Genomic DNA, 22,398 nt, shown 5'->3' with positions numbered 1-22,398 from the left:
AGTATAGGAAGTCTCTGGGACAGGAATCTATCCCTCCAGCATGTACCTCGGAGGGATTGGGATTTCTTTAGGTGCAGCATGTCCAGCAGCTCTGGGTTTAACATAGCTTTATATGTTAGGCAGAGATCTCCTCGGAATAGGAGATATGCTACAGAGTAAAGTTGGAGTTTTTTGAGAAGGTCAGTGTAGGGCATCTGTTTTGATGCCAGTAATCCTCTTTGTGAGGTACTTCTGTGGCCTTTCCAGCTGCTGCAGATGTCTTGTGAGGTACATTCCAAAAGGGGCATTGTACTCTATAATGGGTCTAATGAGTGCCAAGTAGAGGGGAACAATGACTACTTTTTTCCTGGATGAGAACCCTTTTGTGATGAGGTGTGCCACATAGAAGGATTTCCTGACTACTGTGGTGATGTGATTATCAAAGGAGAGACTACTGTTCACCTGGGTCCCAAGGTCTCTTATCACACATTCGGCATTAAGAAGACTGTCATTTATGTGGTAGTTCATGGGTGCAGAGTTTTTATCAAAGGGGGTGACCATGCACTTTTTGGCATTGAGCTTGAGGCCATGCCTCTGACACCAGGCATCTGTCCCAGTGAGGCCCTTCTGTAGGATGTCCACATCATTTGGGGACTTGACTATGGCTCCTAGGTTGCAGTCATCTGCGAACTTCATTAGCCATAGACCTTCTGTGTTAGCCTGTACTTCAGAGAAGTAGATACCAAACAGGAGAGGTCCCAGGACTGAACTCTGTGGTACTCCACTTGTCACTGGTTTGAAGTCAGATTTGAGTCTGCAGCTTTTACAGTGTGAGTTCTGTCAGTGAGCTAGTTGGCAACCCATCATGTGACATAGGGATTTATACCTAGTTTAGTGAATTTAGCTATAATTCCAGAATGGAGGAATGGTGTTGAAAGTCTTGGCAAGGTCAAGATAGGCTGTGTGAACCACCTTACCCTCGTCTTGATTTATTTATTTTTTGGTATGGCAAAAGCATTTATTTTCTCTAACAAATAAATGTATCAATAAAGCCTCCTGGAAAAAAAAAGTGCACTCAGTGTGACGAGCACCCCAGGGGTAGGTGCTCCACTTGAGTTGATTATGCAAGTCAAGCCAAGTCACCCCATATTAGAGTAGAACATTGTGAGGTCACAAAGCAGAGACCTTGCAATGTTTAAATGTAGGGGTGAAACCGTTCTTATACCTGACACTGTAGTATTTTTCTTCTCAGGGAGCTAGGGACCTTCCTTTAGTGTAAGGTATGATTTTTTGATTTTTTTTTTTTGCTGGTAATACCATATAGGGGACACAGGCAGGCTGATAGCTGTAGACGTTTGGTGCCTTGTGATTGCCTGCATCTGCTTTAGAAAATGAAAAAATGAAATTGTGAAAATGCTCTGCCAAAACTGATGCATAAGATAGTCCTTATGAGGACTATGCAAATATTAATGGTATCACGTATGTACTGCTAACACCTTGACAAGTTGCACAGTAGAGTATTCTTGCCTATAGTTAAACATTTTCAAAACTCTGTTAGCCTTAGCTGTCTGATGACCATGCACTGTTTCTCCAGAAATGCATGCCAAAGCCCTGTGGTGAAGTTCAGAGCATTTGTTTTGCTCATGTTTCGTTGTGTTCATAATATTCAACATATCAGTATTGTTCTCAGCCATCTATGCTATTTTTCAATGGCATTCTGAGTTTTAGGGGAAACCACCCAACACTACATTTGTAATCCCCCAAAACAGCATTGAAATGCAGAAGGGAAACAAACAACATGGCTAGTCCTAGTATTAAATTTACATAGTCTACCAAGCATGTAGATATTCTCCATGTATCTGATAACTGGATTTTCTGTGGGGTAGCATGTTTGCTTCAGAACCACACATACCTCATTTGCTTCATGCAAACTTCAGAATGGAATTGCCATTAGCCTGTGACATAGTCTGTGGCATGCATTATCAGTGCAATATCTTCTAGCCAGTCCTAAATTTTGTATCTTACTCCAAAGGCTTTCACATTAATACCACCAGTGTTGAATGTTATGCTTTTTATTGCAGCATGCTCAAAGTCACATTTTGGCGGACATCAAAGATTGAAACAATACTAATCTTCATGAACTTTAATCACACTTTGACTTAGAAATGGGGTCCATTCCTGTCATGGTATTAGAAACCCAAAAGACTTGGAGAAATTAAGAAAAGAGAAGAGATATATCTTGGTAATGGTATGATATCCATTTCTTCACATATTTCAATAATGTCAGACCACATAAGTTTATAGGTATGTAATGACTTATATTGAACAATAAATATATCACTGGTGTACACAGATTTGTCTGACCCACCTTCCCACAGCCATGTATTGAATATATCTGGTACCATAGTCGGCTCTAACAGATGTACATTCTGTCAGCTATCCACATTTCACATGTGCACAAAAATCTGATGTTTTTAGACATACTTAACACCAGTACCAGTACTCCAGCTGATGAATCACCAACATTCCTCCATTTCCACATACCCTCATTAATGGTCCAAAGATCGGGATTTATGTCATCGGTGCTTATTGGAGAGGTGTAGGTGGTAGTGAGATTTCTACATCTAACACATCTGACATATGTTGCAAGCAATCGTCGATTTGGCATTTGATTTGCTGCATCAGATGGCATATCCTCCAAATAATCTACTACTGCAACCAAGGCTGGATCCCTGCTGATGTCTGCTCTCTCTCTCTCTTTAATAGAACTCAGTGCCCTAAATTTATGGATATCATGAGCATCGAGGTGGGGACTAATGGTGTCCAACTGTCTTAATCAGGACTTCCCCTAATTGGTCTACAGTAGGTATAGCACATCCATTACATTTATGCTTTTGCTTGTATTGACAAGTCTAGCATTTACATGTTGAATGTTGCCACTCCATAACATAAATGTATCCATCTGTATTTAGCTTAGCCTTTCCCTTCTGACTCAAGACACATTCATATACCTCATCAAGTTGTCTGGGTGAAAAGTTTTCCTGAGAAGAAGACTCCTGGCTTGGCATTATTTACTCGGCATCCATTATCAGTATTACTATCAGTAAGGTATTTTCTTAGTTACATATACTTTTCTTGCATAAGAAGCATTTTTTTATTCTTTGTATTGAATGAGGAAAACTATTGTAGCATATACCTTTAAATTTAGCACTCAGTGTATGTCAAAATACACGCCTTACATTAGTGACGTCTACAGTGTATTTAACTCTCATATATCTATAGGCACAACACTATTTACTGTCTGTTGCACCTACTCATATAAGTTTAATTTTATAGATGCTAACATGGTGCTAATGTACTCTGCAAAAGGTTTGTACTGCCGTGTTAAACATACAATGTTTATGTGAGTATGCTGCTTCTAATAACATGCAACACCTGACTTTTCTAAGGATGTTTTTTTATAAAGAAATTTCTTTGCTTCATTCTACATATTAGGTTACATGCTTTCATGTCACTCTTTCTCACACTATTTATGATTACCTACTGTGATTGTATATGCATTGCAATGCCCCCCCCCCCCGGGTCAGTAATCAAGAAGCCGGAGTCCTCACCACTGACACTGTAGAGGGACATGCACTTGGAATACAAATGGACACACTCAGTATTTCCACATGTAGCTCTCTCTCTCTGCACCAAGTACAATTTCCTTTAAGAGTACACAGGGAACACACTTAGCCCAGGGGCTGAATTTCTCTATATCTGTTTCCTTCCCCAGTAAGACTCTCCACTGGTACAGCTGTAGGGTTAGGTCCTCAGCCGAGTATCCAAGCCAAGTCCTGAAGCACCATCTCTGTAAATGCACTGCTTCATGGCCCTCCCCAGGTAGCTGATACCCACACACTGGGAGATTTGATTTTTCACACCCAGACACACACACACACACACACACACACACACACACACACACACACACACACACACACACACACACACACACACCTGGGAAAGGCTGGCACAGATTTCCCTGCTGTGCCCCCTTCTGCCCAGAGTATAAGGTAGTTACTGCCACCAGACATTCCACAACCAGCTACTCTAAGGCCCTTAACAAAGGGTGTCCAATTATACTGTTTAATATTAATCCTAATACAAATGGTAATATTTGACCAAGACAGCTAGGCCTTCAGGAGTGGCCCACACAGTATCACCAAATAAATATAAGCACTCTCAAATGTTAAATACTTTCTACAAGCACCAGCCATGATAAAAGTTTTAAATATATTTAATAATAAATAGTAACAGAACATGAAAATACTGAATATATATTCAGAGTAAACCACAGAGTTCATATCACAGGAAATATTGAAAAGAACATTGATGGACAGACTCAGACAAAGAAAAACAATATCTAAACTAAGCTTCACTATATTCCTGACTGAATCTAGGAAAATTACTATCCCCTAATAACTTACTTGATAGAGCAAGGTGCAATGTAATATGTGAGCAGTCTTTCTAGTCAGGTTCCCCAAAACAGAATGCTCCATATGCAGAGATTGCTCCCTGTAAAATATAATATCCAGGATGGCTTGCAAAATGACCTCATCTGGTCACCTGACTCTAGGTTCTCACAGTAACTTCCTTTGAAGCTGAAACAGGAATTTAGCATAGACAGCTACAATACACATCTAAATGTTTATGGCAGTGCCTGGAGCTTCCTCTCTTTTTACTGAGCTAATGATCAAAGGCTTCTTCCAGATCCACCATCTCTGGTCCTATTCAGCACTGTGGGATAACATTTTAATGGTTTAACAGCTCATTTACATTTCCCTTATTTTTCTTAAAGTAACCTAGCTGGTTAACCTTTTCTGTCCCAGTGTCCTCTATTAAAACATATACATTTAATTCAGTTACAATAATACATGTACATTTCTTTTCATTCCAGCAGGGTGTACTGTTGATGCATTTTTAACACAAGAAAATGCATTGCATGCTCATCTTGTAAAGTGTCTTGCATCTGATGTGGACTTACAGTTGTTGATATTTGTTGCACCCAGTACACAATGAAGTACAGCTGTTACTGCACAATTTCTTTGCAAGCATGTTTCTGAGTGCCCCTGATGATGTCTTGTACAATTCAGAATGCAGTAATGTTAGATTGCAATTTGAGTGTTTTATGGTTTTGTGCGCACATATGCTGATGGGTCTGTGCTTGTTTTCTGTACATTGTGTTGTCCTTAGTTATGTCAATCTAGAGACTCTCTGTGTATAGGCATTCATTCAACTGTGCTTGTCTGCATCTATGTTAGTCAATATACTGTTGTTTCAGTATTTTGTTGTAGGTGTCTATATTGCTAGTGTAATATACATTCAATAGAGTGTCATACACCCATACAGTTTGATTAAGTATAGAAAGTGGAGAATGAGATGTTAAAGTGAGGTTTAGATGAGTTATTCCATTTTTTAGTCAGTCATATTTGATTATAGTCTTTGCACTACTGAGTGGTTATGGAAATCCTCATCCACAAAATGAAGTACTACTCATAAAGTATGTTGAACTGGTGAACTGGTAGCAGTGTTACAAAGGTGTACACATTAGTTGTGCCACAGAGTAATTCACTCATGTACTTCCATCCTATCAAACGCACAAGGCAAAATCCTTCTAAATCAAGTCTAGATGGAGCATGTTAAAGCAAAGTTAAAATTAAGTAATAAATAATGTCAAAACTTAAACAGAATGCAATAATTACTTGCTTAAAGGAAAGATGAGCTTCTAAACAATCCTATGTGGACTGGTACAGAGATTTAAACAATTACAAAGGAAAAAAAAACTCTTTTAGTCTCAAAATAATTTACCAACGATAACAGGCCGCAAACAAACATGAGACTGTAGAGGCATATAGACCTTTTCAGGCACAAAAACACTCAGTGGCAGTAAAAAGGTGTCTGTCCCAAATATGTCACTTCAAATTATAAAATAAATTAATAGTTCCTAAAATGACCACTTCACTTATCTTTCAACAAAGTATCACATAATACAAACTTTATGTAGCAAAATCCTAGACTTCACAGAATCCCACAGCAATTATTTCCTCTATCAAATGCTCTCTGCAATAACAAGAAGCTACTTACCCACCTAATTAATCTATTCTTAACATCATATAAAACAACAGAAATATGGAAACAATCTGTACCCATACAAAACACATATTCCAAAATATCAGATGAATATAGGATAGTTATTCTACAATTAGTATTTATGGAGTCCATAGTCTAATTCATATTTATTTTTGCTTATTAATGTGGTTATATACATATACACATAGTATAATACAATGAATAGAAATGACAACCAGCTCATAAATTAAACAATATGAGTTTGAGTTCCAAACCAAAGGTCAGAAAAATGGCATATAAAAAATTACTGTTTATAAAAGGCAATATGAAAAACATAGGATGATGGAACTCTTAATTCTATGCTGTGTGAAAGACTCCTGAAGTCGCTTTGGGAGTAGGTACTGAAAATGCAGGATTTGATCAGATAAAGACTGGATCCCAAATAATTCAAAATGCACATTCATAACTACTAATAACTCAGATGTATTTGAGGGGAGGGGCAGGCTGAAAGATAACTACTAGTAACTCAGAAGTTTTAAAGGGGAGGGGGTAGGCTGGACAATAAAAACTAGTAACTCATAGTACTAGAAGGGTGGGGGAAGGCTGGACAATAACTACTAGTAACTAAGAAGTATTAGGGGGAGGGGGCAGGTTGAACAATAACTAATAGTAAATCAGACGTATTTGAGAGGAGCGGCAGGCTGGAAGATAACTACTATTAACGCAAATGTATTAAGAGGGGAGGGGGCAGGCTAGATTATAACTAATAGTAACTAAGACATATTTCAGGAGAGGAGGCAGGCTGGATGATAACTAATAGTAACTCAGATGTATTAGAGTGGAGGGGGCAGGCTGGACAATAACATCTAGTGACTCAGACATATTAGAGGGGAGGGGGCAGGCTGGAAGATAACTACTAATAACACAGATGTATTAGAGGGGGAGGGGCAGGCTAGATGATAACTACTAGTAACTCAGATGTATTAGAGGGGAGGGGGCAGGTTGGACAATAACTACTAGTAACTCGTACATATTAGAGTGGGGGGCAAGCTGGACATTAACTACTAGTAACTCTGGCATATTAGAGGGGAGGGGGCAGGTTGGCTGATAACTACTAGTAACTCAGACGTATTAGAGGGGAGGGGCAGGTTGGACAATAACTACTAGTAACTCAAACATATTAGAGGGGAGGGGACAGGCTGGACGATAACTACTAGTAACTCAGACATATTAGAATGGAGGGGCAGGTTGGACAATAACTACTAGTAACTCAAACATATTAGAGGGGAGGGGACAGGCTGGCTGATAACTACTAGTAACTCAGACATATTAGAATGGAGGGGCAGGTTGGACAATAACTACTCGTAACTCAAACATATTAGAGGGGAGGGGACAGGCTGGACAATAACTACTAGTAACTCAGATGTATTGGGGGGCAGGTGGAACAATAACTACTAATAACTCAGATGTATTAGAGGGGTGGGGGCAGGCTGGACGATAACTACTAGTAACTCAGATGTATTGGGGGCAGGTGGAACAATAACTACTAGTAACTCAGATGTATTGGGGGGCAGGTGGAACAATAACTACTAATAACTCAGATGTATTGGGGGGCAGGTGGAACAATAACTACTAGTAACTCAGATGTATTGGGGGGCAGGCTGGATGATAACTACTAGTAACTCAGATTATTGGGGGGCAGGTGGAACAATAACTACTAGTAACTCAGATGTATTTGGGGGCAGGTGGAACAATAACTACTAATAACTCAGATGTATTAGAGGGGTGGGGGCAGGCTGGACGATAACTACTAGTAACTCAGATGTATTGCTGGCAGGTGGAACAATAACTACTAGTAACTCAGATGTATTGGGGGGCAGGTGGAACAATAACTACTAATAACTCAGATGTATTGGGGGGCAGGTGGAACAATAACTACTAGTAACTCAGATGTATTGGGGGGCAGGCTGGATGATAACTACTAGTAACTCAGATTATTGGGGGGCAGGTGGAACAATAACTACTAGTAACTCAGATGTATTGGGGGGCAGGTGGAACAATAACTACTAGTAACTCAGATGTATTGGGGGGCAGGCTGGATGATAACTACTAGTAACTCAGATTATTGGGGGGCAGGTGGAACAATAACTACTAGTAACTCAGATGTATTGGGGGGCAGGTGGAACAATAACTACTAATAACTCAGATGTATTAGAGGGGTGGGGGGCAGGCTGGATGATAACTACTAGTAACTCAGACGTATTAGAGGGGAGGGGCAGGTTGGATGATAACTACTAGTAACTCAGACGTATTAGAGGGGAGGGGCAGGTTGGACAATAACTACTAGTAACTCAAACATATTAGAGGGGAGGGGACAGGCTGGACGATAACTACTAGTAACTCAGACGTATTAGAATGGAGGGGCAGGTTGGACAATAATTACTAGTAACTCAAACATATTAGAGGGGAGGGGACAGGCTGGACAATAACTACTAGTAACTCAGATGTATTGGGGGGCAGGTGGAACAATAACTACTAATAACTCAGATGTATTAGAGGGGTGGGGGCAGGCTGGACGATAACTACTAGTAACTCAGATGCATTAGAGGGGGGCAGGCTGGATGATAACTACTAGTAACTCAGATGTATTGGGGGGCAGGTGGAACAATAACTACTAGTAACTCAGATGTATTGGGGGCAGGTGGAACAATAACTACTAATAACTCAGATGTATTAGAGGGGTGGGGGGCAGGCTGGATGATAACTACTAGTAACTCAGACGTATTAGAGGGGAGGGGGCAGGTTGGCTGATAACTACTAGTAACTCAGACGTATTAGAGGGGAGGGGCAGGTTGGATGATAACTACTAGTAACTCAGACGTATTAGAGGGGAGGGGCAGGTTGGATGATAACTACTAGTAACTCAGACGTATTAGAGGGGAGGGGCAGGTTGGACAATAACCACTAGTAACTCAAACATATTAGAGGGGAGGGGGCAGGCTGGACGATAACTACTAGTAACTCAGATGTATTAGAGGGGAGGGGACAGGCTGGACGATAACTACTAGTAACTCAGACGTATTAGAATGGAGGGGCAGGTTGGACAATAATTACTAGTAACTCAAACATATTAGAGGGGAGGGGACAGGCTGGACAATAACTACTAGTAACTCAGATGTATTGGGGGGCAGGTGGAACAATAACTACTAATAACTCAGATGTATTAGAGGGGTGGGGGCAGGCTGGACGATAACTACTAGTAACTCAGATGCATTAGAGGGGAGGGGGCAGGCTGGATGATAACTACTAGTAACTCAGATGTATTGGGGGGCAGGTGGAACAATAACTACTAATAACTCAGATGTATTAGAGGGGTGGGGGCAGGCTGGACGATAACTACTAGTAACTCAGATGCATTAGAGGGGAGGGGGCAGGCTGGATGATAACTACTAGTAAATGAGGCATGTTAGAAGGGAGGGGGCAGGCTGGACAATAACTGCTAGTAACTCAGACATATTAGAGGGGGAGGGGGCAGGCTGGATGATAACTACTAGTAACTTGGATGTATTAAAGTGGAGGGGCAAGCTGGAAGATAAGGCATAAGTAGCTCTTTATAACTTTTCATCAAGAACAACTACTGATACTGGGACCCTAAGTGTAAACCTTTCAAGGACAACTACTGATACTGGAAACCTAAGTGTAAACTTTTCATCAAGAACAATACTCAGGCTTTTCACTAAGAAATTCTGAGTTCCTACTAAACACTGGCAGTATAGTTGTGCAAACCATCAGACCAAATCGTCTAAAAGGGAATTCAGAACTTACATGTTTCCCATACAGAAAGGGAGATATAGCAGTGTATCATTAGCATAACAGTGATACTAAATATCTTTTTAGTAAGCGCTCTCATGAACACAATGTTAAAAATTCATAGTATACAGCCCAAGACAAAGCTGTGTGGATCCCCACAGACCAGAAGGTAGGTCAATGAGGAAGGAACCCCAGGGTCAACCCTCCAGTACTGATCCAAGATAGAGGAGACACATCCACACTAAGTGTATACATAACTCAGAACAGATCACATGGTCCACCTTGTTAATTTTTGCCAAAACATCAAGGTGAATCAGTAACAATTTTGATGGTCACTTGACACAATGTGTGCTTATTCAAGACCTATGCAATTTTTGTCTTAGTACCATGTCCAGTTTGAAACCTAGATTAAAATGGATTGTAAATGTGTTCCTTCAGGTATGAATAATCTCAAAAAGTTTGTTGGGAGATGACAGGTTTGACAGTGAATATTAAAAATCAAGAAAATCATAGCCTGATTTTTTGATGACTTGGATAACTAATGTCTCCTTTAAAGATAATTAAAGGACCCTGGACTCAAACATATAACAGGACCCAGGCCCTCAGGGCACCAGTATGGTTAGTCATTGGCACAGTCTGCTTTAAAGCAAGGATTAGAATTCAGTGCAATCCAACAAACAAAAGTGATGCCAACAAGAAAGATATAGACTTCTAGTCCACCACAAAAAGCCAAGGAAACAAGAGGACCTAGTAGTAATAAGCAATGCAATCCCAGACATGAAAAACTGAATAGCACATTTGTTCTTCTCATATGAAAAGGGGTTCCAAGCTGCAAGACAAGCTGGGCAGCACAATCTGTCAGCCACTTAAAAAGTAGAGCCAATGGATTCACTTCAGCAGAGATCTCCTTACAAAGAAGAGCTGCCTTCTTCTTTGAGATGTCTGACTGCTACTGCATATAATATTCATCTAGTCTAAGATTGTTCTTAAAGAGAATTGAGTGTCACTTACACCTAAGTCTTCATCCTCTTCTCTTTAGGCTATATAGCTCAAGGTAATCAGTTAAGTCATGTGCAAAATACTTTAAGAAATAGCTTACTTCTGTTTCCAACACTGCACTAAAAATTGTTGCTTCCTAAATCCAAATCAGGATTGTGTTAGGGTTAGCTATAGCACATGTACTGTACTCTAGACAAGTCACCAAGCAGACAGATAACTATGAAGAAAGGCATCTTGTCAGCATTAATATTATCAACAACAAAAAAAAAACTTTTAGCAATGTAAATCATATCATATGACTTTATCACCTCTTAAATCTGGGAATGTGTCTGAAAGTTCACTCCTGGTTCAGCCATCACCTAAAAACACAAAATATAATACTTACTCAGCAGTCAGTTGACTAAATGATGTTTTGCAAGGTTTGAAAATAGGTCCACTACTATTTTCTAACTTCATATAAATTTGACAGATAAATTCCCAAAGGTAAATACTTACTTTTCACAGATGATGAAATCATTCTAGCAGAAACATCCAATATAAATATCACAGAGCAAATACTTCATACAGAGATATCAGAAATTCAGTGTTGTAGTTAAAATTGACTGCCTTATCAAATCTAGCAAAAACAAATGCATAGTCTTTAGTAGGGTCTATATTAGATTAGCGAATGCTTAAACAAGTGAACGCTGATTGATTGACCTTATTTAAGCGAATGGTCAAAATATCAAAGCAACAGAAACCCAAATTTTTTCCTAGGGAAAGAATTTGGTTGTCCGTTTCTGTTGCTTCTGTATTTTCAGTGCTGTGGTGGAAAGTTACAGGTTGGATTCAGGTATGTGTGCGATTGTGTGGACGTGAGGGTTAGGGCGGGTTTAGATGAGTTAGGATTAGGGGAGCGGGTGAGGTGAGTGTGCGATAGTGACGGACCTTAGGGTTAGGGTTTGGGTTAAGGTAAGTGGATAGTTAGTGGTGTGTGCATAGTTTAGTGTAGGGTTAGGTGTCAGATTTTAGGTGTATGTGTGTGGATTTCTGTTTGTTTGGTGTGCTTGTGTTGCATATATGTGTTTTGGATCAGCGATTTTTTTCCCTAGGAAAAAAATCGCTCATCTGATAGTTCGAGATTGAAAGCTTCTGCTTACATAAGGTTGATCAATCAGTGTTCGCTTGTTTAAGCATTCGCTGATCTAATATAGACCCCTTTAGTACACTCTATGGACTAAAATATGTACAAAGTGAAAAATCCATGAGGAAATATCAGTGCACAAGTAAAACTGTAGTACTGTCTTAGAACACAACTATGTCCTGCACTATTCTTCTGTATGCATATTAACAAATCAAAGGAACAACTCAAAACTAAAGCAAAACTGTGCATACATAACATTTCTGCCGTTAGCAACTAGGCAAGTCATTACTAAAAACATCAATCTGTCATAAATAGATTAAAGCTTACCAGTGTACACAGTACGTCTATCATCAGACATAAAGTGATTACAATCTATAGGCAAGTGAATCTGTCAATTCCTAACACTGATAAGCCAATGGACCATCACTGTAAAGGCATGTTTAAAGATGAAGGGAATAGTCACCTGATAATTAGGATTACTTCTGCCTTGTTTTTTAAACTTGACATAATTTTTGTAATTCACAACAATGCCAGTGGAAAAAAATATTTGCAATATGACATACTTGCATGAGAGCAGAGTTAAAAGAAAAAAGACTGTGGGGGAATTTAATAAAGCCTACACAGGCTTATTTTCTGTGTAGGCATAGTGGCACACTGCTTACATACAAGTAAGCAGATGTGTTATCCAATAAACAGAGATGAGGGGCCTGCATGAATGTGTGAACACGGAAGTGTCCATGGCATGCAAATCTCCTCATAAGCAGGTGAAATGCATGCAAATGAGGGTGGTGGAGCAATCCAGCAATCAGACAGGCAGTCCTGCAAACCCTGTGTTGGTATCCATAATGTACACGGAAAAATTCTGTGTACAGGATGTTAAAATGATACCAGGGGCTGTAAATGTGTACTTAGAGTGTCAGAAATAAAATAGCGGACACAGATATGTGCAAAACTATCCACCATGTGTCCAAACCCATATGGAAAATAATGGAAAGTAATTTTATTTTTTTTAATACCCTAGGTATGTTTGTATGGCAAGCTGCAGTGCCCAAACATGCCTTTATGAAAAAAAATATAAAAAGAGTGTAAAAAACAGAATTTGTGAGTTTGTAACAGTAATGCATTATAGGACTCTGTGTGGAGTATGTACAATGTTACAGAACTCTTGTTTCTAATGAGGCAGGGCCTGAAATCATGTAATTCACAGGTTCTGTGCATGGATATGTATGCAAATGAGATGGGGTTACTGAATAGCATAAATGGGTATGTGTGTCCGCAGATTCCATCCGTGTAGGCACAGAACCATGTTGGTGAACACAGAAAAGGTAGCTGACATCAAATGGAGGTGTGTCTAATTGCTTGTAAGCTCATTGGAGCTCAGCGGCACCTGTTTGCGTGGTGCACTTCTGAGCTGAGGGGGGATGTGTGCATTGGCTGCTAAGATGTGTTTACCTGTGAGGCTTGTGTTTCATCTTGTTTGTGCATTTTTGCACAGTGCACCACAGTGCTGAGCATGACCTTCCATGGAGGTGTATCTGTCTTTGTGGCACGGGTTTGCGCAGCATGCCACAGTGCTCAGCAAAGAAGGCTGTCAAAAAAAAAAAACATTGGTTATGAAATCCAATGATATATTAATTACTGATGAGCCCTGTTTCACTTAAACTAGGGCCATTAAAACCCCTTAATGATGTACTTGGCAGGTGGAATGCATCATAGCTAGCAAATCACACAGGCTACACCTATAGCAGAGCACTGTAAAGTATGCATACACCCTACAATCTGATTTTCCCCCATACTCTGCACCATTGGAGTACAGTCATGGGAATTTTAACTGAGAGAATGCTAGAGGCTGCTGCAGGCCTGCTACATATATATGTGCTAGATGCTGAGGTCAATTCAGCTGCTGCTGATGCTGGCCATAGGCCTAGACTGAGAAGGAGAAGAGTGTTCAGGCCCAGGATAACCTACCAGGAGCTAAATGAGCTGGAGGTTGTAGATTGCTACAGGATAGACAGGGACATACTACAAGAACTCACTGAGCTCTGCTGACCTCAACTCAGATGCAGAACCAACAGAGGGAAACCCATCCCAGTGGAAACAAAGGTATGTGTAGCCCTTAGGATACTAGCTACAGGTACTTTCCAAAGACCAACTGGGGACATGATGGAGGTCTCACAGGCATCTGCTTCCAGGGTACTCCACTAGTTCCTGGATGCCATGCTACCACATGACAGTGAGCACATTTATTTCCCCCACACCCTTAAGGAGATGGCCAGCAGCATTTGACTATTCGACCATGTAGCACACTACCCTGAGGTACTGTGTGCCATAGATTGCACTCATGTACACATCAAGGCACAACCCAGTGAGGAGTGCAGAATCTACATCAACCAAAATGGGTACCACTCCTTCAACTGCCAGGTCATGTGCAATGCCCAGGACATTATCCTGAATGTGTGTGCTGGCATCTCTGTCAGTTATCATGACTCCCATATCTGGCATGCATCACAGCTGTACCAGATGTTTGCTAGGGGGGAAATCCCACACGGCCATTTACTGAAGGATGCTGGCTAAGTGCTGGAACCATGGATGATGACACCCATCAGAAATGCAGACACATCCATTAAAGAACACCATAATGAGACACATGCACAAACTAGGAACATCATAGAACATGTGTTTGGTTGTTGAAGTCACGGTTCCAGTGTCTCGATATATCTGGTGAAGCCCTGCAGTACTCTCCAGCCACATATGCACAGATGTTCACAGTATGTGCCATGCTACACAATATGATCCTGTGGAAACAGCTGCAGCAGGATCAGCAAAGGGAAAGGATACAAAGCCCCTCCCCACCAGTGCCTAGGCCACCACAGCTGAACCCACAGGATGACTTGGTGGAGGAAGCCCCTGAGGCTGTCCCTCTAGGCAGATGTAGGCATGCCAAATATGCCATGGCCTTGGCCAAGAGACAACACATAGCACATGCACAGACAACCTAGGGCCTGGGAACTGACACCTTACTCTGACCCGCATATAAATTAGTAAAAATGATGCCAGCCAGACCACACAACCTGTACCTCACCATGTATTGGAAATGGACTGCATGCATCAGACAGAGGTAGCCCAGAACCTCAGGTCTGTCACCTGCTGCATTTGCAAGGTAAGTCGCTCTCCTATACATTACTTGTAATGGGTACTACAATATAGTAGCATATGTATGGACCTGCCATGTGTATGCAAGGGAATATAGTGGGCTATATATAATGTGCTACTGGGCTACTTGCAGAGATCTATAGTGGGCTACTGGGCTACTTGTAATGATCTAACAACCACTTGGGACCACAAGTACTCTGCTCACTAGTCTGTGCCCCATGATATCCACTAGGCCATATGGCTGGAAACTACATGACAGTATTCAAAGGAGATGCTAATCAGTGGGGTCACAGGACAGTAACATGACTGTTTGTGCCAGCAGAGAATGGGCTGGTCATCCCCCACCACAAACACATCAGTGTTCCCATGCAATTGCTGTAAAAGTAAGTCTGTGATGATATACCAGAAGACCAGACAATTCCTGTATGTTGTTGATAGTGTGAAGAATGAAATCTCTCTGTCTGGCAGCTGGTGTGGCTCACTGGGCCAAGAACAGTAGCATGGGTGATAGTGTTGATGGTTTGAATCTGGTAGCATCCAACATCTTTTGCATGTGAGGTACTCATATGGTGATATTCCCACCGAGTGTCATATCCCCTCAATCTGTTACTGCAACAAAGCTGGACAAAGCCAGAGTGAATGGGGGTACAAAGGGCCATACCTACAGACAGACATCATACATACTGAGTAACCTAGCAAGTGTCTAGTATAACAGCAGGCTGCAACAGGTCAGATTAGCTGCAGGAAGTAAAGGTCATCAGTGAAATGTGTCAGTAGTTACAATTCAGTGACTGCTGTTTACAGTACAGTACAGGAAAACCATAAATGTATGGGGAACAGAGCAGACATATGGGGTGAAATGATGGACATTCTGCAAAAACATGTACAGAAAGTGGTATGCAGACTGTCACTCTGTGTGTGGTGCTACATCATGAACCCAAGTCACATACCTCTTAACCTCTTAGAGCAGGAAATCTGGCCAAAGAAATGAATAAAAGTGGGACCAAGGCCCACAAATAGGGCCAGGTTTTAAATATTTGCTCTTACAAATATAGAATGTCATTAGAATAACAGGTATTTCATCACCATGAATCCCCTAATGTATATGGAGTCTGAAACTCAAATGTCTTTCATTATTTATTGACTTCAGTCTTCACTGATTTTCCACTAATTTGCCAGAAAACTACAATATTATGTAAAACGAATTCAACATATGAGGCAAAATGCTGGACAGTCTGTGAAGCTCTGTACACTTGTGAGGTATGAGTCGCATATTAAGGTCCACAAACAGGCAGAGAATGCCTTGGAGAATATCAGGGAAGTGCAGTACTGTGGTAACAGGTGCAGCAGCCAATGGCCTGCAGCACACATAATTCCTGACTGGAGTACAGGTAGCTCTGGCCTGGAGTCACCTTATAAGTACTGACAGTCACACTGGGCATGCTCCTGCACTTAGCTAACTTGAGCCCAAGTCTGTCGCCTCTACCAACCAAAGACCTGCTATGTCGAAATATGTCTGTACATACATACAGCTACATATACATATCTGCCTCTCCTTATCCACCTCACGCTTGATGAGTGTATCTATCAGTATGTGGCATATCTATATATATATATATATATATATATATATATATATGATAACAAGATGTATATATAGCTATATAAAGTACAATGATACATAGACTCTCCACATATATCTACATAACACATTTACATAATGTATACACATAGCATTTAAGGAGACATCCCTTTTATACTCATTTCCATAGATATGGGTGGGGATGTACAAATATCCCCACATACCCCGGAATGCTGGGTTATATGCACTTACACATCATAACAGTTGTCCAATGGAACCAGACCAAGGCCACAACAGTACATAGATTACTCACCCAGGGACCGCTGTGCCTGCGGACTGTCACCCTGTATACAAACACAGGTACACAGGTGGTATAATGTACAATGACTGCAACACATACATTGGACAGGCTATATTGTCTCTGGCCACATGTCCACCTATCAAACTGCAAGCAGCCACATATGGCCAGACCGGCAAGTGTACACACAGAGTAGGGATTTTACCAGGTATCCCCCCCCAAAGACACTAGATACAATAACAGTACCGAGCAGTATCACTCTACAGGCCACACATGCTGTCTAACAAATGGTTACTTTGTGTGCTCCACAAGTACTGTCCCCGCATCAACATATACAACAGACATAACCTGTGGCACTTGCAATAAGTACTGTGAGCTGTAGTGTGTAATCCTATATCGGTAGGGGTTCTAATCTCACATCATCAAACTCTGTGTATGTATCGATATATCCTCCAGAGCAATATGGACATGCCCATATGGACTATCTCCATGCAACAGTATGCATTTTATGGCCCTGTGACTGGCTGCTGGCCTCTAAATTCCCTCCTCTACAAGGCCTGCTGATGTCATCCATCTTAAGAGCACTGGCTGACACTCTAACAGCAAATAAACTCTGTGGCACATGTGATAAGTATTGCAAGCTATAGATAGTTAGGGGCTCTATTCTTACATAATCTAATTCTGTGTGTGTATCAATATATCCCTCACAGCACTATGGGCATGCCCATATGGGTTATCTCTGTGCAATGGTATGCATTATATGGCCCTGTGACTGGCTGCTAGCCTCTAAATTCCCTCCTCTACAAGGTCTGCTGATGTCATCCACCTTAAGAACACTGGCTGACAATCTAATAGCAAATAAACTCTGTGGCACATGAGATAAGTACTGCAAACTGCAAGCTATAGTGTTTAACAGTAGATAGGTAGGGGTTCTAGTCTCACATCATTCAACTTGTGTGTACATGTACATATATCCCCTTGTGCCACTACAGACATGCTCATCTCTGTGCAATGGCAATGCATTTTGAGGCCCTGTGACTAGCTGCTGGCCTCAACATTGGCCTCTTTTACAAGGCCTGCTGATGTCATCTACCTTAAGACTGCTGTCTGACACTTTGATATTAAATAAACTCCATGGCACATGCGATAAGTACTGCAAGTTATAGTGTGTATTACTAGATAGGTATGGATTTTAATCTCACAGCATCCAACTCATGTGTGTGTAAATATATCCCTTTGCAGCACTAGAGACATGCCCATCTGGTCTATCTCTATGCAATGGTTATGCATTTTATGGCCCTGTGGCTAGCCACTGGCCCTAAATTGCCCTCATCTACATAAGCATAATTGTTGTCCGCCACTATCTAGATTTGTAAGCAGCCTACCTAGGTGACATGTATCAAGGGTAGCAGACCTTGTCACAGGGTATGAAAGCATGATGATGCTGACTGTCCCCAATGTCCCTGATACACTGTTCTACACCTATGCACCTAGGGAGCCTTGCACATATACTGGTATACCTTGCTGACGTCATTTTTCTTCTGTGCAGACTTGCCATCCTGTGCCTCTGTATTACCACCATGTATCCATAGTTTAACTGCTCAGACTCCTGGAACAAAAACATACACAAGCCCATGACACACCTGTCAATCTGTAACACTACCACCGGTGTTCCAAGTTTGGTGTGTAGTCATGATACATGCCAGCATACAGTACCTGTCATGGCCCACAACAACTGCCATAGCATAACACTACTGCACTACACAAACACATATAAAGTAATATAGTCACCCTGTGCATCAGACACATATTTGTAGGTCCCTGCATTGATGGCACTGATGGCAGGGATATGGCACAGGTATCATCACATGCAGAGTGTGTGGTGTAGGGGTGCCAGAGGCCTATGCTGTGCCAAACAGTTGACAGGATATAAGTGAGTAAGGAAGAGCTGCTGGTTAGAAGGGCCATGGAGTGATGCCATGTGTGTCTGTTGGTGACTTGCATGTGACGTGGTGTTGGAGTGTGTGTGTGTGTGTGTGTGTGTGTGTGTGTGTGTGTGTGTGTGTGTACAGTCAAGCCCAGTGTTAGCCCTACATATGCATATGGTGGACAGCTGTGGACCGTAAATGATAGAGTGGACAGTTCACCATCTTCGGCCATGAACATGGGAACTGGCTTCACCAGGAGTAGCACTGGCACCACCATGCCCAAGGTCAGATGTGGTGCTAGTACCTGACAGTGATGACTGCAGTCTGCTGGGCCAGTGTCTCCCACGGGACCACCCTTGACCATGTGCCCATGGGCCTGCCCCATCTTGCTGTGGACAGCACACTTCTGTCTGCAGCACTGGAGGTACTGCCACTACTGGACCATGAGTGGTGCATGATCATGTGGACTCTCAGTAGATGGTGTTGCTGGCCTATGCCCATGTGTCCGATGCACAACTCCAACCAGATGTTCCAGCACAGACAATGTGCAAAGTCAGACACTGTCTCATCCCACCGTCTGTCCACTACATCAGTGAACCGATCCAGGGTGTCACCAATGCAGTGAAGGTAGTCACGTATGTCAGACTGTGCTGCATCCATAACCCTAAGTATCTGTCTGGTGTTGCATTCAGAACATGTCTGTGCCTCCATGATGATCCAAAACATGCGACGAGTGACCCATGATGTCACACCAGTGACAGGTGGTGGATGGGCAGCAGTTCTCCTTTGAGAACCCCTGTCAATCTGCCTGTGTGGGACCTCACCAGGTCTCTGGTGATAGCCAGTGTCTACACTCACTGATGCCATAATTGTCACACTGTCCTGTGACTGTCACCCACTAAACATACAATATCTGTGGCCTCTGGGGACTGGGTATGTGTGGGGCATACTAAGTGTGTGTGGGGCAATGGATGCAGAAGAAGAATGTCAACCTCTGGAACAGATTCAGTCCCCAACAACCCACCTCTGCCTTACTATGGCCACCATCATCATCAGAGTCCAATGGGACACTGACTTCAGGTTGTGAGGGGGACAGATGCCAACCCTCCCACTGACTTGTGTGAAGCAAGACAAAAGCAGTACATTACTACCTGCACTATTATGTATGGTAATCCATGCAGATGCATACAGATGAGCATCCACAACTGCATTACACGTGCCACATCTTCTCATCTCTGCTCCCATGCACAGCAGACAAACTCACAACAACATACACAGACAAGTCAGGCCCTTTATAACATGCAATTCAGCTACAGCCAGTTAATGTTGCCAGTACAATACACCATGACAGTGTATATGATATAACTGCACATAACACCCAGTACACCAATTTTGAGAATGGTATACTAGTTGTAGTATCACTGCCTCAGGTATATATAATCTCCCTATTGTCTTTGAACAGGCATCTTGGAGTAATTGCCTCATGACTAGCAGGCTGTGTAGTCACTCAAAACTATATGTGCAAATGTGTTAATGTGTGTACAAATACACAACTGTGATTACCCAGTCTATGCACTGTAGTTAACAGTTCCAGACTAAAACATACAAATAATCTACTGTGGCTAAGCACAACAGTTGCACATAGGGAGAAATGGCAGTCCTTAACTTTCTTAACTATGTATGATCCATAAATCAACAGCATCACACTTACCAGGTTCAGAACCACGGGCTTTGGCTACACCTGATGGACCTATGAAAAGGTGAGGGAGAGGTATTGTCAGCATCAGCAAATGCTGCAGTGCTACAAAGGTAATATGTGCATATATCTACATGTACAGTAGCTACTGTGATAATGGCTATATTGCTGACATTTTGAGTATGTGTGCACAACTGTGCATAAAGCAGAACCCCCCACCAATGCAGATAGACCTAATATCCATGTACCGGTATGCACAGCTTGCCACAATGACTGATACAGTATTACACTGGTGAACAAAGTAAGCTTACCTGGACACTCCTCTTTGGTGGATGCTGTGGCACCCACCTCCAGGATGTATGGCATGATGGATGCCTGGGGACTGTTGGTTGATCCTAGATTCACCAGGAATTCCTCTGTAGCTGAGAGTGGTTGTTCCATTGTAGGCCCACCACTGATGGCAGCACGATCCCTGGCAACAGCAACTGCCCTATGATGTGCAGCATTCATCATATCTGTGGCCCAGTGTTGGACCTGCTCATAGGTTCTGTCCTGTTGGCCAATCTGCTTAACAGCCTGCACAAGGTCTGCCCACAATCCAACATCTTAGAACATAAGTTTTTTTCTTTACAAGTGGTAGGTTAGCACCACTTGTAAAGAAATGTTACATTCTAAGATGTTTTCCTTTTGCAATAAACAACAGTTTCTGAAACATACAAAGTCTTCCATTGGATTTTTCAAGAGTTTTACTACTTAAACTTCTTAATATTCCAAGTTCCTTGTGAAGTCCTGGTACGCACACTTGTAACACTGATCTGATTTCAGACCAATTTTTAGTCTTTTAATTCAAGCCAATGCAAAAAATGCATGCTAATGTAAAACCTGTTATTCTAGCAACTTTCTAAGTTTGTAAGAGCAATATTTAAAAATTGTCCCTATTTTTGGGCTTTTGTCCTGCTTTTATGTATGGTTTTGTCCAGATTTCTAGCTCTAAGAGGTTGAGAGGTATGACATGTCCCTATCTCTGGCCCTTTGTCCCCACAGTAAGTATGGCTGTGTCTGGATCCCTTGCTTTAGGAGGTTGGGATGTATGGTAGATCTGTAGCAGCTACCTTTACCTACAACTGTGTATGCTACAGGCTGCAGCTACTGCTGCGGCCTACAACACATGGGGGGTAGTTAACACCTTGTTGGACAGCAAGCTGTATGTGTAACTGTGGCAGCTGTGTCAGGGCTGTTGTTATGGCAGAGCCAGTGTAAGGGCATTCTATACAGTCCAATCAGTGCAAGTGCGTATAGTATGTCTGTTATGCAACAGTGTAACAGAGTGGTAGGCAACATAGTTAGGTGATATGGATATGCGCATTGTGTCTCTGCCTGCAGGCCTTTTTCTTGCAAAACTTGGTAGAAGTTAATTAAGTAACAGTAAACTGTGGGATTCAGACTGCACGACACAGTCATCACTTGCTGTCTGCACAATAATGTAATTGAAGTGCATCAGAACACTAAAATCGAACCCAGGACTGCATGTGACAATATGTACTGCATGCAAGGCGTTTAACAGCCTGAGCTACTAAGACACTGCAAAATTATGTGTATTTGCAAGATATATATATATGCACATATACAGGCTGTGAGTGATATTTCAGCAACCAAGAGTATGTGTGTGGCTTTATATGGTTGTATTTCTGCACCAGGGTCCCAGTTGTACATGTACTT

This window comes from Protopterus annectens, chromosome 4.part1 (assembly GCF_019279795.1).
Source record: "Protopterus annectens isolate FY-2018-M chromosome 4.part1, PAN1.0, whole genome shotgun sequence".
Taxonomy (NCBI): domain Eukaryota; kingdom Metazoa; phylum Chordata; order Ceratodontiformes; family Protopteridae; genus Protopterus; species Protopterus annectens.
Note: the sequence above shows the minus strand (reverse complement) of the source record.